We start from the raw sequence: 7,500 nt of genomic DNA on the forward strand, positions 1-7,500 counted from the left end.
CGTAAGAATCACCCCCACGTTAACGAGCCCAAAAAATTTCATTTTGTGGCACCCAAGTTCAACCCATGGAAGCAAGGTCGACATCATCCGAATACCACCAAGAGCAACAATGTGCGTAGCACTGGGTGCCATAACACCATCCGCCGTGCACAGTCATGTTGCCAAGGAAGCACCCTAACGAATAGGCCCAACCGCCATGGGGTCAACTAGAGCACCGGGGGGCTCAAAAACGTGAGAACATAAGAATCACCCCCACGTTAACAAGCCCAAAAATTTTCGTTTGTTGTGCATCCCGGTTCAACCCATGGAAGCAAGGTCAACATCATCCGAATACCACCAAGAGCAACCGTGTGCGTAGCACTGGGTGCCATAACACCATCCGCCGTGCACAGTCATGTTGCCAAGGAAGCACCCTAACGAATAGGCCCAACCGCCATGGGGTCAACTAGAGCACCGGGGGGCTCGAAAACGTGAGAAAGCCCCTAGCATCAACGATTGCCCCCCATCAACAAGCCCATGCGTGGCACGTAGTGCCACCATATCCTTCCCTAGAGCACAAGCTTGTTGCTAGAGGGCAAACGAGAATATAAGAATCACCCCCACGTTAACGAGCCCAAAAAATTTCGTTTGGTGGGGCTCGACAATGTGAGAAAGCCCCCAACATCAACGGTTGCCCCCCACCAACAAGCCCATGCGTGGCACGTAGTGCCACCATAATCCTTCCCTAGAGCACAAGCTTGTTGCTAGAGAGCAAACAAGAACGTAAGAATCACCCCCACATTAACGAGCCCAAAAAATTTCGTCCCGACGTTTTTGGTGGGGCTCGACAACGTGAGAAAGCCCCCAACATCAACGATTGCCCCCATCAACAAGCCCATGCGTGGCACGTAGTGCCACCATATCCATCCCTAGAGCACAAGCTTGTTGTTAGAAAGCAAACGAGAACGTAAGAATCGCCCCCACGTTAACGAGCCCAAAAAATTTCGTCGGGACGTTTTTGGCCGCCGGCGGCCACCACCAACCACCGCGGCCGCCGGCGGTGGAGACGAGTCCCCCCGCCGGTGGCATGGGGGGGGTGGGCACTCGCCTTTTCCATGGGCGCGAGGGGCATGCCCATGTGAGGGGGGCATCATGGACAGCCCTCCTGGCTGCCCATGTTGGGGCCTTGCATGCCCCCCCTAAAGAGCATTTAGAGCCATATCCCAACTGGCAGGAGGAAACATCAATTTTCCGAGCAAACATAAAGGCTTTTTTTGTTGAAATACTTCGAATTTGAATGAGATTTTTTGCAGGCATGCTTAGATAAATCATATCTTGAAGTAGGAACAAGCCTTACAATTTTTTGACGTCGGGATTTTTTTTAAAAATTTTTTAGGTTTAAAAATACCGAAAAATCAAAAAAAATTGAAAATGTTCCATTAATGGTAGGTGATTCTTGGAACACATCCAAAATATATTGGAATGAATTTAGGAAACCAATTTGGGTGGTTTCGATCGTCCAAAAGCACGGGAAAAGTGTTTGCCCCCGTGCATGTCAGCGGCAGTGTCAGCGCATGGCCCGTGGGGCTGTCACGGCATGCCATGGTGCCCGTGTGTGGGGGGCACTTAGCCAGCCTCGACACCATGTGCATGCGTGGGCTTGCCACGGTGCCCGTCAGTGGGGGGGAACTTAGCCAGCCTCGACACCATGTGCATGCGTGGGCTTGCCACGGTGCCCGTCAGTGGGGGGGAACTTAGCCAGCCTCGACACCATGTGCGTGCGTGGGCTTGCCACGGTGCCCGTCTGTGGGGGGGAAGTTAGCTAGCCTCGACCCCATGTGCGTGCGTGGGCTTGCCACGGTGCCCGTCAGTGGGGGGGAACTTAGCCAGCCTCGACACCATGTGCGTGCGTGGGCTTGCCACGGTGCCCGTCTGTGGGGGGGAAGTTAGCTAGCCTCGACCCCATGTGCGTGCGTGGGCTTGCCACGGTGCCCGTCAGTGGGGGGGAACTTAGCCAGCCTCGACACCATGTGCATGCGTGGGCTTGCCACTGTGCCCGTCAGTGGGGGGGAACTTAGCCAGCCTCGACACCATGTGCGTGCGTGGAACTTAGCCAGCCTCGACCCCATGTGCATGCGGGGGCTTTGTAAGGAGCCCTTGTATGGCCCAACTAAAAACCGACCACCTTGCCTTGACAAGCCACGAAGGACTCATGGTTGAAGCCATGACACGACCATTGACAAGGCTTGACGACCCTGCAGCAGCCCACAAGCAAGCCACGGTCCTGACCATGGCACACCCAAGACGCCCCACAAGGCTGGTGAACAGGCCAGCCGCATGCACAGCACGCAGCCCATGCGCTGGACCAGCAGCAGCACACCACTGTCACGGACTTAGAATTTCTTCACTCGACCCGTGCGGCCTTAGGAGGCTTTCTCTCCCACAAAGCTCCTAAGTAAGCCTTCTAAAGGACTCAAGACAATAGAGAACAAACTAGAGAGAGAAGATAGAGAGAGATGCTCTAGAGAACTTGTTTCTCTTATTGCTTGGTGATTTACACAAATGAGAGCCCCTCTATTTATAGGGAACTCTTGGTACAAAGAATGGTTAGGATTGTGACACTTGTCATCAATCCAACGGTAAAGAACTTTCTAGATTCCTACTCTAGAATTGTCTATAAGGCCCTTTCTAGAACACTACTCTAAATTGTCTAGAACGCCCCTTCTAGATGACTCCACACAATTCCACAAGATTACAAAAGACTTGGAGGCTTCTAGAAGGTTAGCAAATTCTCTAAAAAACCCTAGGTGGTGACATTCTCCCCCACCAAGCTTCGCGACGTCCTCGACGCGGTGTCTTCATGGAACCTCCGGATGTGATCTTCAAACTGCCACAATGACTCCTTTGGTTCCCAAGTTGTCTCGCTTTCGGGCAATCCCTTCCACTTGATCAAGTATTCTTGGCGTGGCATATGACTCTTTCGCCTGATGACACGGTCCGCCAAGATTTCTTCTACTTCCTTGTCGAAAGTGGTAGTTATGCCCAATGGTGCACGCTTGGACTCTCCTCGTGTTGGCTCCTCTTCATCACCATGGTAAGGCTTCAAGCAGCTGACATGGAAAACTGGATGAAGTTTGAACTTGGAGGGTAAGTCCAGCTTGTAGGAGACCTTCCCTACTTTCTTGATGATTGGGAATGGTCCCTCATAACGTCGTACAAGCCCCTTGTGTAGCTTTCTTGTGAACTTGTGTTGGCTCGACAAGATCTTTACTAACACCAAGTCGCCTATACGATATTCTGCGTGCCTCCTCTTCTGATCAGCCCACTTCTTCATCTTCTTGGTTGCTTTGTCTAAGTAGGAACGGGTCACATCCAATTGCTCGTTCCAAGACTTAGCAACCTTGAAGGCTGTCGGACAATTCCCCGCGTAGCTTGTCTCCAATGACTGGGGAGTAAGTGGCTGTTGTCCCATTACAATCTCAAATGGGCTCTTGTTTGTGGACTCGCTTCTTTGTAAATTGTAGGAGAATTGAGCGACATCCAATAACTTGGCCCAATCGGATTGGTTTGCACTCACAAAGTGCCTCAAGTACAACTCCAACAAGGCATTCACCCTCTCGGTTTGCCCATCTGTCTGAGGGTGAAAGCTGGTAGAGAAATGTAGGGCAGACCCCATAAGCTTGAATAGTCCTGACCAGAACTTTCCTGTGAAGCGAGGGTCTCGATCGCTGATGATGCTCCGTGGTAAGCCCCAATACTTCACCACATGCTTGAAGAATAATTTTGCAGTTTCTTCAGCTGAGCAATCTTTAGGAGCCGCGATGAAGGTGGCATACTTAGAGAATCGATCCACCACCACAATGAGGGTACCGCAACCCTCGGATTTAGGTAGAGCCACTATGAAATCCATGCTCACACTCTCCCATGGGTGTGAAGGAATGGGTAGTGGTTCTAGCAATCCTGCAGGACTCTGATTCTCCACCTTATCTTGTTGACACACAAGACAGGTCTTCACGAAGAGTTCCACCTCATCTCTCAGTTGAGGCCAATAGTATGAAGCTTCCAACAAAGCTCTAGTACGTCGTTGGCCCGGGTGTCCAGCCCACAAGGAATCATGGCATTCCTTGATAAGGTTCCTACGTAGGTTTCCCCACTTTGGAACATAGATTCTCCGCCTGAGGGTGTAGAGAAGACCGTCCTCTACCCAGAATCTTTTGGTTTTTCCTTCCTTAGCCATGTTCACCAAGTTCTTGGCTAAGGGATCATGCTCCATGCCTTCACGGATCATGTCAAGTAGCTCCCCTTGAGCTAGGGTGATCGCAGAAAGCTCGCCCTTTCTACTTAATGCATCTGCAACGAGGTTGGCCTTGCCTGGTTTGTACTCCAAGACAAAGTCAAATTCTGCCAAGAAGTCTTGCCACCTAGCTTGCTTTGGGCTTAGTTTCTTCTGACTCTGGAAGTAACTAGTGGCAATGTTGTCTGTCTTGACTACAAAACGGGAGCCAAGTAGATAGTGTCGCCAAACTCTGAGGCAATGGATGATGGCCGTCATCTCCTTCTCCTGCACGGTGTATCGCCTCTCAGTCTCATTGAGTTTGCGACTCTCATATGCAATAGGATGTCCGTCTTGCATGAGAACTCCCCCTATGGCAAAATCCGATGCATCTGATTGTACCTCAAAAGGCTTGGTACAATCTGGTAAGGCCATGACCGGTTCCTCCGTGATGGCAGTCTTCAGATCGTCAAAGGCTTCCTGACACCTTGATGACCACTCCCATGCCCGGTTCTTCTTGAGCAAGTCAGTGAGGGGGGATGCTCTTGTAGAGTATCCCTTTATAAATCTTCTGTAATAATTGACAAGCCCAAGGAAGGATCGGAGCTCGGTAACCTTAGTGGGAGGATCCCACTTCTTGATTGCCTCAATCTTCCCCTCTTCCATGCTGAGTTTTCCCCCTTGGATTTTGTGGCCAAGGAAATGGACTTCGTTTAGAGCGAATGAGCACTTCTCCTTTTTGACATAGAGTTGATTTTCCCGTAAGACACGGAAAACAACCCTTAGATGCTCCACATGTTCTTCAAGGGTAGAACTATAGATGACGATATCATCTAGATAGACTACCACAAACTGATCAAGATAGGGATGAAAGATCTTGTTCATGAGCGTGCAGAAGGTAGCTGGAGCATTCGTGAGGCCGAAGGGCATCACTAGGAACTCGTATGCCCCATAGCGAGTTACACAAGTTGTCTTGGCTTCATCTCCTTCCGCAATTCTTACTTGATAATATCCCGATCTTAGATCAAGCTTGGAGAAGTACTTTGCATGGCCTAGTTGATCAAATAAATCAGCAATCAAAGGAATAGGGTACTTGTTTTTGATGGTTACCTTGTTTAGAGCTCGGTAGTCGATGCACAGCCGCAACGACCCATCATGTTTCCTTTGGAACAACACAGGTGCCCCGTATGGTGCCTTGGAGGGTTGGATGAATCCGGCATCAAGTAGCTCCTTTAGTTGCCTCCTTAGTTCTTCAAGTTCTGGAGGTGACATGCGATAAGGGGCTTTGGCGGGTGGTTTGGCGCCGGGTTCCATCTCGATCTGATGATCCACCTCTCTCCTAGGTGGTAGTTGCTTGGGCAACTCTGGCGGCATGACATCCTCATAGTCACTGAGGACCCTTTGGATTTCTTTGGGTGGAGGGGAGGAAATCTTCACTTCACCTTCCTCCATAGAAGCCAAGTATGACATCTCGCCCTTCTTCCATCCCTTCTTGAATTGCATGGCGGATAGAAGTTGGGTGGTGTTTGGCTTGGACACGGTGGGTATCATGCATGGACCCCCTTCCAAGATGCACACCGAGTTATAGTGGGGAAGAGACACTACATTGAACTGTCTCAAGAATTCCATCCCCAACACGATGTCAAAATCATCCATAGGAGCGACTGAGAAGTCCACCGTGCCTCTCCAAGTGCCAAGTTGTAGCTCCACCCCGTGAGCTACGCCATCGAGGGGTTTGGCTTCAGAATTCACAGTCTTCAGCCACCCTTGACCCTTCTTAAGAGGAATCCCTAGCCGTGTGGCCTCTTCCTTCTTAATGAAGTTATGAGAAGCTCCTGAGTCGACCATGGCGTGACTCCTCTTCCCATTAACGAACACCTCTACAAACATCAAAGACCCATCCTTGGTGGTTGGCTTCGTGCTTGCCTTGAGGGAGTTGAGAAGTTGTAGACACCCCAGGTGTGACTTCTCTTGAACTTCCTTCTCCTCCAACATAGCGTTGAGGGCCTTCCTCTTGGGACAATCCCTAGCCCAATGCGGTCCGTTACAAAGGAAGCAAGCATCCTTTGGCTTCTTGTCCTTTGAGTAGTCCTTCTTGCCCTCCTTTGATGTTGAAGGCTTGTCTCCACGGTCTTTGTATTGTGGCGGCTTGAACCCCTTCGCTCCCCCACCCTTAGTGTGATTGTCCTTCGAAGACTTGGGTTTTGAAGAGTTGTCACTCTTATGGTACTCAAATTCTTCTAAGGTCTCTGCCACGGTCAGGGCGGTGGAGATGTCGTTGACTCCACGACGCTTGAGTTCTTGAGCCACCCAAGATTTGAGACCATCGATGAAGTTGAAGAGGAGATCTTCTTCACTCATGTTTGTAATTTGAAGCATGAGGGCAGAAAATTCCTCAACATAGTTGCGGATAGAAGAAGTGTGCTTCAACTCCTTCATTCTCTTCCGCGCATGGATAGCCACATTCTCGGGATAGAATTGCCTCTTGAGTTCACGCTTGAACTCTTCCCAAGAATCAATGGAGCAAGTACCCTTCTCTATCTCACTATGCTTACGACGCCACCAAGTACCAGCAAGATTAGTAAGATAGAGGGAAGCAGTACGTACCTTGACACGCTCGTCTTGCATGTTCAAAGCTTCAAAGTAGCGCTCCATGTGCCACATATAGTTGTCAAGTTCTTTGGCATCCCGCTTGCCATCGAACTCTTTTGGTTTGGGGGTATCCACCCTTGGTGTCGCCATCATCCCAGCTCCGACGACGCCCCCATTGGCCACTGCACGCTTGCATATAGCCCAATCCGCCTTGGTCTCCTCTAGACCGACGCGGTATTCCTCCATTTGCCCATGGAGTTTCGTTAGCTCCCCCAAGACCCGGTCTTGGAAAGCAACGTTTTCAACACGTTGTGCTTCGATGGTAGGGTGGATGGTGCTCAGAATGGACTCCTTGAGCGATTCGGATTGTCCCTCCAATCCTAGCTCCTCCATACCTTGCTCCACGATGTCAAGTCGGTCCCTGACATCCGCTACCGCCACTTCCATCCTGGTCACCGTGTTGTCGAGGGTGCTCACCTCCCTGTGAGACTGATCCCATTCCTCGATCTTGGCCAATATCTTGGCCATGGCCCTCTCGATCCCATCGAGACGAGACTCCATAGATGAGCTTGAGTCCTTCGACCTCTTGCTCTTTCTTGTCTCCTGGACCTCCATGGTGATCTCACTTGGATCCGCCATCCTAACTTGGTTGGCTC

This window comes from Carya illinoinensis, chromosome 15 (assembly GCF_018687715.1).
Source record: "Carya illinoinensis cultivar Pawnee chromosome 15, C.illinoinensisPawnee_v1, whole genome shotgun sequence".
NCBI classification, from domain to species: Eukaryota; Viridiplantae; Streptophyta; class Magnoliopsida; order Fagales; family Juglandaceae; genus Carya; species Carya illinoinensis.